Genomic DNA, 11732 nt, shown 5'->3' on the forward strand with positions numbered 1-11732 from the left:
TCGGACTCAGCCCTGGCCTCAGCCGACGGTCTCCGCCTCGCCCGACCCAGGGGCTCGGACTCGACCACAGCCACGGAAGACAGACTCGACCTCGACCTCGGAGGAGCCTCCACATCGCCCAACCTAGGGCACGGACCGACCACGTCGACAGGAAGCGCCATCATTACCCTACCCCAAGCTGACTCAGGCTACGGGGAACAAGACCGGCGTCCCATCTGGCTCGCTCCGCCAGATAGGCAATGATGGCGCCCCGCACGCTCCGTGACGACGGCGGCTCTCCGCCCCCTTACGAAAGCAAGAGGACGTCAGCAAGGACTCGACAGCCCCGACAGCTGTCCTTCCGCCAGGCTCCAGCGCTCCTCCGACGGCCACGACACCACACGAACCGGGTGCCAAAACCTCTCCGGCTGCCACGACGGCATGTACTTAGGGTGCTAGCTCTCCTCCGCTAGACACGTAGCACTCTGCTACACCCCCCATTGTACACCTGGATCCTCTCCTTACGCCTATAAAAGGAAGGACCAGGGCCCTCTTACAGAGGGTTGGCCGCGCGGGGACGAGGACGAGACAGGCGCTCGCTTGAAGCCGCTCGCTCCCTCTCCCGCGTGGACGCTTGTAATCCCCTACTGCAAGCGCACCCGACCTGGGCGCTGGACGAACACGAAGGCCGCGGGATTTCCACCTCTCTCACGCCCGTCTCCGGCCACCTCACTTCCCCCCTTCGCGCTCGGCCTCGCGCCGACCCATCTGGGCTGGGGCACGCGGCGACATTTCACTCGTCGGCCCAGGGACCCCCCGGTCTCGAAACGCCGAAAGTTGGCGCGCCAGGTAGGGGCCTGCTGCATGTTGACGAACAGCTTCCCGTCAAGCTCCAGATGGGCAGTCTCCAGCAACCTCTCCGGCCCGGGACGGTGCACCGTTTTGGGAGTCTTGAGTTCATGTCCCTCGACGGCAGCTACGACATGATACTCCTTCCCCCGCCGTGCGACAGCGACAATGGCGGCCGACAGCCCGCCCGCCGCCGGCGGAATCGACGACGTCTTCCCCGCGTGGTGGAAGAACAACATTCGAGCTCACCCCGTCCTCTCCCTCACCGACGGAGGAGCAGGCGGGGCAACCAAGGCCAAGCAGGAGGCAGCGCCTCGTCGGCTATCGGGCGAGTCGACGGTGCCATTGCCCCAACGGGGGGCGCGTCGGGCATCGGCCTCGCGTTTAAGACGAAGACGAGCGCCGTCTCCCCGCAACACGCCGATTCCGAGCAAACGGACGACGCCAGCACGCTCGCGAAAGGCTTGCTGGATGTCACCCTCGTACCTGAGACGACGGTGCAGTCAGTTCCCGACGTGACTTCATCACCGCCCGTCGACCAAGAGGTACCGACCGATTCCCATCTCACGCCCTTTGGATTCAGCCTCGACCCGCCAAGCGGTTTCGCTTCGGCGGACGCTCTCGTAGAGGCGAGTCCAAACCCTCTGGGGTTTCGTGTGCGGTCACCCTGGGACCGGATGACGGACGTCTCGACCTACGGGCCCTCGGGGTCCGAGGAAGATGACGAGCCCGACTCCTGTTGGGATTTCTCTGGACTTGGCGACCCCAGTGCCATGCGGGACTTCATGACCGCATGCGATTACTGCCTTTCCGACTGTTCCGACGGAAGCCGCAGCCTCGGCGACGAGGACTGCGGCCCAAGCCGTGAATGTTTCCACGTCGATCTAGGGGGTCCCTCCGAAGGCAACCATCTCGGTATGCCGGAGGACGATGATCTCCCTAGGCCGGTGCCTCGCGTTGACATCCTACGGGAGCTAGTTGTGGTCCCCGTTCAGGCGGGGGGCCATGACCCACAGCTCGAGCAAGTCCGCAGGGTGCGGGCCAGGCTCGACGAGGGAGCAGGAGCGCTTGAGCCGATCCACCGGGACGTCGGGCAGGAATGGGCGGGCCAACCTCCGGCCGGAGAAATGCGTCATCTACCCTAGGGCTTCCAACACCGCATCGCCGACGATGTCAGGATGAGGCCGCCACCCGCTTCCAGTGGGGTCGGCCAGAACCTGGCTGCAGCAGCAATGCTTCTCCGTGCGATGCCAGAGCCATCAACCACCGAGGGGCGGCGAACCCAGGGAGAACTCAAGAATCTCCTGGAGGGCGCCGCGGTCCGGCGGGCCGAAAGCTCCGCCTCCCGAAGGCAGGGGCACCCCTCGGAACATCATGCCGCGACTTCCCGATTCATGCGGGAAGCCTCGGTCTACACCGGGCGCACGCGCAACACAGCGCCTGCGGCCCCGGGACGCCTCGGCAACGAGCACCATCACCGCGACCGTCGGGCCCACCTCGACGAGAGGGTGCGCCGAGGCTACCACCCCAGGCGTGGAGGACGCTACGACAGCGGGGAGGATCGGAGTCCTTCGCCCGAACCACCCGGTCCGCAGGCCTTCAGCCGGGCCATACGACGGGCGTCGTTCCCGACCCGGTTCCGACCCCCAACTACTATCACAAAGTACTCGAGGGAGACGAGACCAGAGCTGTGGCTCGCGGACTACCGGCTGGCCTGCCAACTGGGTGGAACGGACGATGACAACCTCATCATCCGCAACCTCCCCCTGTTCCTCTCCGACACCGCTTGCGCCTGGTTGGAGCACCTGCCTCCGGGGCAGATCTCCAACTGGGACGACCTGGTCCAAGCCTTCGCTGGCAATTTCTAGGGCACGTACGTGCGCCCAGGGAATTCCTGGGACCTCCGAAGCTGCCGACAGCAGCCGGGAGAGTCTCTCCGGGACTACATCCGGCGATTCTCGAAGCAGCGCACCGAGCTGCCCAACATCACCGACTCGGATGTCATCGGCGCGTTCCTCGCCGGCACCACCTGCCGCGACCTGGTGAGCAAGCTGGGTCGCAAGACCCCCACCAGGGTGAGCGAGCTGATGGACATCGCCACCAAGTTTGCCTCTGGCCAGGAGGCGGTCGAGGCTATCTTCCGGAAGGACAAGCAGCCCCAGGGCCGCCCACCGGAAGATGCCCCCGAGGCGTCAACTCAGCGCGGCGCCAAGAAGAAGGGCAAGAAGAAGTCGCAAGCGAAACGCGACGCCGCCGACGCGGACCTTGTCGCCGCCGCCGAGTACAAGAACCCTCGGAAACCCCCCGGAGGTGCCAACCTCTTCGACAAGATGCTCAAGGAGTCATGCCCCTATCACCAGGGGCCCGTCAAGCACACCCTTGAGGAGTGCGCCATGCTTCGGCGTCACTTCCACAGGGCCGGGCCACCCGCGGAGGGTGGCAGGGCTCACGACGACGACAAGAAGGAAGATCACTAGGCAGGAGAGTTACCCGAGGTCCACGACTGCTTCATGATCTACGGTGGGCAAGCGGCGAACGCCTCGGCTCGGCACCGCAAGCAAGAGCGTCGGGAGGTCTGTTCGGTGAAGGTGGCGGCGCCAGTCTACCTAGACTGGTCCGACAAGCCCATCACCTTCGACCAAGCCGACCACCCCGACCACGTGCCGAGCCCGGGGAAATACCCGCTCGTTGTCGACCCCGTCATCGGCGACGTCAGGCTCACCAAGGTCCTCATGGACGGAGGCAGCAGCCTCAACATCATCTACGCCGAGACCCTCGGGCTCTTGCGTGTCGATCTGTCCTCGGTCCGGGCAGGCACTGCGCCTTTCCATGGGATCATCCCCGGGAAGCGCGTCCAGCCCCTCGGACAACTCGACCTCCCCGTCTGCTTCGGAACGCCCTCCAACTTCCGAAGGGAGACCCTGACGTTCGAGGTGGTCGGGTTCCGAGGAACCTACCACGCGGTACTGGGAAGGCCATGCTACGCGAAGTTCATGGTCGTCCCCAACTACACCTACCTCAAGCTCAAGATGCCGGGCCCCAATGGGGTCATCACCGTCGGCCCCACGTACAAACACGCGTTCGAATGCGACGTGGAGTGCGTGGAGTACGCCGAGGCCCTCGCCGAGTCCGAGGCCCTCATCGCCGACCTGGAGAGCCTCTCTAAGGAGGTGCCAGACGTGAAGCGTCATGCCGGCAACTTCGAGCCAGTGGAGATGGTTAAGTCCGTCCCCCTCGACCCCAGCAGCGACGCCTCCAAGCAAGTCCGGATCGGCTCCGAGCTCGATCCCAAATAGGAAGCAGTGCTCGTCGACTTTCTCCGCGCGAACGCCGACGTCTTCGCGTGGAGTCCCTCGGACATGCCCGACATACCGAGGGATGTCGCCGAGCACTCGCTAGACATTCGAGCCGGAGCCCGACCCATCAAGCAGCCTCTGCGCTGATTCGACGAAGAGAAGCGCAGAGCCATAGGCGAGGAGATCCACAAGCTAATGGCGGCAGGGTTCATCAAAGAGGTATTCCATCCCGAATGGCTTGCCAACCCTGTGCTTGTGAGAAAGAAAGGAGGGAAATGGTGAATGTGTGTAGACTACACTGGTCTAAACAAAGCATGTCCGAAGGTTCCCTACCCTCTGCCTCGCATCGATCAAATCGTGGATTCCACTGCTGGGTGCGAAACCCTGTCTTTCCTCGATGCCTACTCTGGGTATCACCAAATCAGGATGAAGGAGTCCGACCAGCTCGCGACTTCTTTCATCACGCCCTTCGGCATGTACTGCTATGTCACCATGCCGTTCGGCTTGAGGAATGCGGGCGCGACGTACCAGCGGTGCATGAACCATGTGTTCGGCGAACACATTGGCCGGACGGTCGAGGCCTACGTCGATGACATCGTAGTCAAGACGAGGAAAGCCTTCGACCTCCTTTCCGACCTTGAAGTGACATTCCGATGTCTCAAGGCGAAAGGCGTGAAGCTCAATCCCGAAAAGTGTGTCTTCGGGGTGCCCCGAGGCATGCTCTTGGGGTTCATCGTCTCCGAGCGGGGCATCGAAGCCAACCCGGAGAAGATCGCAGCCATCACCAGCATGGGGCCCATCAAAGACTTAAAAGGCGTACAAAGGGTCATGGGATGTCTCGCGGCTCTAAGCCGCTTCATCTCACGCCTCGGCGAAAGAGGTCTGCCTCTGTACCGCCTCTTAAGGAAGGCCGAGTGCTTCACTTGGACCCCTGAGGCCGAGGAAGCCCTCGGGAACCTGAAGGCGCTCCTCACGAATGCGCCTATCTTGGTGCCCCTAGCTGTCGGAGAAGCCCTCTTGATCTACGTCGCCGCAACCACTCAGGTGGTTAGCGCCGCGATTGTGGTCGAGAGGCAAGAAGAGGGGCATGCATTGCCCGTTCAGAGGCCAGTCTATTTCGTCAGCGAGGTACTGTCCGAAACCAAGATCCGCTACCCACAAGTTCAGAAGCTGCTGTACACGGTGATCCTGACGCGACGGAAGCTGTGACACTACTTCGAGTCTCATCCGGTAACTGTGATGTCATCCTTCCCCCTGGGGGAGATCATCCAGTGCCGAGAGGCCTCGGGTAGAATCGCAAAGTGGGCGGTGGAAATCATGGGTGAAGCAATCTCGTTCGCCCCTCGGAAGGCCATCAAGTCCCAGGTCTTGGCGGACTTCGTGGCTGAATGGGTCGACACCCAGCTCCCAACAGCTCCGATCCAACCGGAGCTCTGGACCATGTTCTTCGACGGGTCATTGATGAAGACAGGAACCGACGCAGGCCTACTCTTCATCTCGCCCCTCGGGAAGCACCTACGCTACGTGCTACGCCTCCATTTCCCGGCGTCCAACAATGTAGCTGAGTACGAGGCTCTGGTCAACGGGTTGCGGATCGCCAAAGAGCTAGGGGTCCGACGCCTCGACGCTCGCGGTGACTCGCAGCTCGTCATCGACCTAGTCATGAAGAACTCCCACTGACGCGACCCGAAGATGGAGGCCTACTGCGATGAGGTTCGGCGCCTGGAAGACAAGTTCTACGGGCTCGAGCTCAACCACATCGCCCGGCGCTACAACGAGACTGCGGATGAGCTGGCTAAAATAGCCTCGGGGCGAACAACGGTTCCCCCGGACGTCTTCTCCCGAGACCTGCATCAACCCTCCATCAAAATCGACGACACGCCCGAGCCCAAGGCACCCTCGGCCCAGCCCGAGGTACCCTCGGCTCAGTCCGAGGCATCCTCGGCACGGCCCGAGGCACCCTCAGCTCGGCCCGAGGCGCCCTCGGTTCAGCCCGAGGCACCCACGGCCCCCGAGGGTGAGGCACTGCGCGTCGAGGAGGAGCGAAGCGGGGTCACGCCTAATCAAAACTGGCAGACCCCGTACCTACAATATCTCCACCGAGGAGAGCTACCCCTCGACCGAGCCGAGGCTCGGCGGTTGGCGCGACGCGCCAAGTCGTTCGTCTTGCTGGGAGATGGGAAGGAGCTCTACCACCACAGCCCCTCGGGCATCCTCCAGCGATGCATCTCCGTCACCGAAGGTCAGGAACTCCTACGAGAGATACACTCGGGGGCTTGCGGCCATCACGCAGCGCCTCGAGCCCTTGTCGAAAACGCTTTCCGGCAAGGATTCTACTGGCTGACGGCGGTGGCCGACGCCACTAGAATTGTCCGCACCTGCGAAGGGTGTCAGTTCTACGCGAGGCAGACCCACCTGCCTGCCCAGGCTCTGCAAACGATACCCATCACCTGGCCTGCTGTGTGGGGTCTGGACCTCGTCGGCCCCTTGCAGAAGGCACCCGGGGGCTACACGCACCTGTTGGTCGCCATCGACAAATTCTCCAAGTGGATCGAGGTCCGACCCCTAAACAGCATCAGGTCCGAGCAGGCGGTGGCGTTCTTCACCAACATCATCCATCGCTTCGGGGTCCCGAACTCCATCATCACCGACAGCGGCACCCAGTTCACCGGCAGAAAGTTCCTGGACTTCTGCGAGGATCACCACATCCGGGTGGACTGGGCCGCCGTGGCTCACCCCATGTTGAATGGGCAAGTAGAGCGTGCCAACGGCATGATTCTACAAGGACTCAAGCCTCGGATCTACAACGACCTCAACAAGTTCGGCAAGCGATGGATGAAGGAACTCCCCTCGGTAGTCTGGAGCCTGAGGACAACGCCGAGCCGAGCCACGGGCTTCACGCCGTTCTTTCTAGTCTATGGGGCCGAGGCCATCTTGCCCACAGACTTAGAATACGGTTCCCCGAGGACGAAGGCCTACGCCGACCAAAGCAACCAAGCTAGTCGAGAAGACTCGCTGGACCAGCTGGAAGAGGCTCGGGATAAGGCCTTGCTACACTCGGCGTGGTACCAGCAGTCCCTGCGACGCTACCACGCCCGAGGGGTCCGGTCCCGAGACCTCTAGGTGGGCGACCTGGTGCTTCGGCTGCGACAAGACGCCCGAGGGCGGCACAAGCTCACTCCCCCCTAGGAGGGGCCGTTCGTCATCGCCAAAGTTCTGAAGCCCGGAACGTACAAGCTGGCCAACAGTCAAGGCGAGGTCTACGACAACGCTTGGAACATCCAACAGCTATGTCGCTTCTACCCTTAAGATGTTTTCAAGTTGTTCATATACCTCGCTCCCACGCAAAGTTTAGTCATCAAGGAAGGGTCAGCCTTGCCTCGGCAAAGCCCGACCCTCCCTCGGGGGCTAAAAGGGGGGAACCCCCTCTGCGTCGAATTTTTTCCTCGAAAAAAGATCCTTTCTGCCAGAATGTCTTTCGTGCTTTTCGACTACTTCGAAAGTGGATCCTGAAAACGACGGAGTACACGTAAGCAGCCAAGGCTGACCGAGCCGAGGGACTCCTACGCCTCCGGGATACGGATACCTCACTCATCACCTTTCTGCGATAAGTAACTCACGTTCGGATAAGTGATTCCGCGGACCGAAAAAGTCTCCACGTTCGAAAGCTCCTCTGCCGAAGCGATTCTTCGAGCCTTCTCAACTGTGTCGGTGGCAGAACCCTATGGACGGACAAGAGTGCGCGTAAGCGGCAAGGCCGACCGAGCCGAGGGATTCCTACGCCTCCGGGATACAGATACCTCACTCATCACCTTCCGCGAGAAGCAACTCTCGCTCACACAGACAATTCTGTTATCGACGAAAAAGTCCAGATACTCGAAACAAGAGGAAAAGAGACGCAGCTTTACAACACGGCGAGGGTGTGTTTGGGCCTCGGCGGCCGCAGAAAACACACGCTACAAGATGATCCGATCCCACAGGCTCGGATCTTGACGGTTGAAGGGAGCAGCAGCACCCTCGGCGTCAACTACACCTTCGGCGAGGTCCGACCAGGCCTCGGACGGCGACGCGGTCCGAGGATCTCCACTCTGAAGGACGACGTCATCACCACGCCCGGGCCATCGCCGCCAGGGTCTTCTCCGAGAATCCGGCCCGAGCAGGTGGCTCGGCTGGTCACCCCGAGGCCTCGGCCAGCTATTCCCCGAAGACATCAGCCCGGCCCGAGGCCTCGAAAGATCAACTCCGGCGTCGGTCCCGCTAACGGACGACCCGGCCAGGCTCCGGCCGACCAGGTCTTCTTTTCGAGCCAACTCTGCCTCTGTTCGTGCTGACACCGCTACCCCTGGCCTCGGCTCATCGAAGAGCGGCCGAGGGGTTCCTTTAACTAAGCAAGAGAAGCCTCGGACGACAAGGCTGACCGAGCTGAGGGACTCCTACGCCTCCGGGATACGGATACCTCACTCGTCACCTTTACACGGGGCAACTCACGCTTGGTGAAGCGGTTCAGACAACCAACAGGCGAGTCTTAGTGCTCGAAAATGAGGAAAAACACGGCTCTGTGCCCAAAATTACATACATGTTCAGGCCTCAACAGCCACAATGAACAAAAACACCGGCATTCAAAGTGCCATTACAAACGGAACTCCGATTCCACCTCCGCAGGTACGAACAACCCCACTCGACAGGGGGGAGCCTGCGGAGCAATAGAAGACCGACGGGCGGCTCGCCGTCGCCCGCTCCGGCAGCAACAACAACGACCCCCGCTCCGGGTGGCCGAACTGCAGCAGCGATGGCCTCAGGGCGGATGCTGCTGCAACCTTGCCCTCGCCTACGCCGACGCTCGAGGGGCGAGGACAAGTACAAAGAGCCGGAGGCCCGAAGCGCGGATGGTGGCGGTGATCCCGTCGGCAACGGGGACTTCTCGAGCCGCCTCCACCTCGGCACCGACGACAGGGGCCGTCAGCCCTCCGGCATATCCCCACTCAGATCCTCCCGGACGAGTGGGGCACCGACCTCCGCGTGGAGGCGTCGTACCGGTGCATAGGCAGGACCGCCCCAGAACACGAACGCCGCCCTGGCAGCGCGCGACATCTTGGGCGGTCCTCCCGTGCGCACGGCGCTACAACCGCCTTCGCGGCAGGAGGGGGCACTAGGAGCCAAGCCGGCGAGTCCAACGCGCCGAGGCTGACGACGCCCGCAGTCGGCCAGCCCCGCATTGTCGAAGTCCGCCCCTCTCGCAGGGCCAGTGAGTGCCCTCTCCCTCGAATGATGAAGGAGAGGCTGACCCACGAAACCGCGCGGGAGGTAGAGCTCCGGCTCAGTCCGGCCTCCACCCCAGCGAGGATGATGAACATCCTTGAAGCTGAGGGTGGGACCAAGATCGCAGCCCGGCTTGCTTCTCCCCACCCAGGAGCTGGTGGTCACCGTCTCGGGTGACCACCGGCGAGGGGATGCAGCCGGGCTGACTGATGAAAATCCTTGAAGCCGAACGATGGCTGAAAGGTACCAACTCCCACGGAGTTGCGTTCCCCCAACGACAAGGCGAAAGGACTGCGGGCATCCCCCATTCGGGGGCTCGGAAGGTGGAAAGACACGATGCATAAGGGAGCACGAAGACATGGTCGCCTTTCAAGGGGGTCACCCTCCTTTTAAAGGCGACTCTCCCTACTTGCGTCCCCAGCCGTCATGGGCTGAGTCTTCTCCAAAACGCTCCAAGGTCCTCCCCCTACGGCGCGGGGGGCTGGGTCCCACACGTCATGCAAGCCGGCCCAGAGCAGAAGAAGCCAAACCGCCGCGCGCGGTGCATGCAACCGCCCAGCGGTTACAAGTGGCCCTCCACTTTTGCCCAGACCAGCGGGCGAAAGGGCGGATAGCCATGCAGGCGGCATGCAACCACGCCAAGTGGGCGCACTTCTCCGACTTCCAAGACACCCAGTATGGAGGCCCAGGCCCACGCGTCATGCAACCGGCGTGCCGGATGCTGCGTGCGAGCAAGTGCACCGTCGCCCGCGCCACTACCGCGCCTCCTCAACTGTGGAACCAATACCGCGACTCGAGGCGACCCAGCGCACGACCCAGCAGCGCCAGCCTGGCGCGACGGTCAATGCGGCCAAAAATGGGCCGGCAGTAATGGCGGTGGCAGGCGGGCAGGAGCAGCGGTCACGTCGTCAGCCAAGCTTACGTCCCATCCGGGGGCAGCGAGAGAACCCTCTCTCACGGCGTGAAGATGATGCGCCCGTGTTCCGTTCCTCGAACGGCCCGCGCACGCGCAACGGTCGCCCTGCGAACCACTCGCCCCGTCGCATTAACTCCGCGGCGGGACAGGCGGCGCCTCTGGCAGGGGAAGCGAGCGATGCTTCGCCTTCGCCATAATGACCGCGTCGAAAAAGGTACGCCACGTTGTTCAAATTCCGCATCCTTTTCCTTTTCCTCTTTCTCTCTCTTACAACAGGGACCGGGAAAGGGGGACACCCCGAAAAGGATCCTTCCCCGTGAAGGAACCAGGCTCCGAGCCTCCCTACTGATCAGAGGTTCGAAGGCTGGCCCCTCGGAGGGGTTCGACAGCCGCCTCAGAGCGCGTGGGCTCCACACCCACTACTGGTCAGAGGTTCGAAGGTCGGCCCCTCGGAAGGGTTCAACGACCGCCTCAGGCTACTCGGGCTCCGCGCCCACTACTGATCAGGGGTTCGAAGGCTAGCCCTCAAAGGGTTCACAACCGCCTCAGACGCAGAGCGAGGGATGACCATGGGTACATTCGATACATAACCAAGGCTCGGGCTACGCTCCCAAGGTACCCTAGGACATTTCCGAGACCAGCGGGAACGATCTTGTAACGGAATCCCATCAGAGGGAGGCATCGAGCCCTTGGACCCCTTCGACAGGGGACCGGGTCCGGTAGATCACCCGCAGGTACTTTTGGGCGCGCCTTTGGGCCTCTAGCCGACCCCTAGCAAATGGGGCACGGACGTCCGCTCGGATTACCCGCCAGCAGCTCACCGGAGACACCATGTTTGGCGCCCACCGAGGGCAACATGGCGCTTTCCCCCCTCCTCCTTGCGGAAAGGCGACGCAGGGGCGTATGTAAAGAAGCCGAGTCTGTCCCTGATCGTCCTCTCGCCCTGTGCAGAGGCACGGGGGCTGCTCTCGCAAACCCGGCTCCGGCCAAACCGTTGACAGCGTCAACATACCAGCCCGAGAATTTGGGACCCGACCGTGTACCCGGGCTACGGCCAGCTCGCATGAGGGAACGACCAGACCAGCCAAGGCATTGCGCGAGGCATTAAGACCTCGGAGGAGTCAAACCACTCCTCCAAGGCCTCGGGGGCTACACCCGGCGGGTGCGCTCGCGCGCACCCACCAGAACAAAACGCAACCGAGAAAGGCTGGTCCCCTTGCAAAAAAGTGCGGCAAAAGCCTCCAAGCGAGAGTTAACACTCCCTTCGAGGCTCGGGGGCTACTGTCGAGGACCATAATTAGGGGTACCCTCAAGGCTCCTAATTCTCAGCTGGTAACCCCCATCAGCACAAAGCTGCAAAGGCCTGATGGGTGCGATTAAGTCAGAGATCGGTCCATTCGAGGGACTCGATCACGCCTCACCCGAGCCTAGCC

This window comes from Zea mays, chromosome 8 (assembly GCF_902167145.1).
Source record: "Zea mays cultivar B73 chromosome 8, Zm-B73-REFERENCE-NAM-5.0, whole genome shotgun sequence".
Taxonomy (NCBI): Eukaryota; Viridiplantae; Streptophyta; class Magnoliopsida; order Poales; family Poaceae; genus Zea; species Zea mays.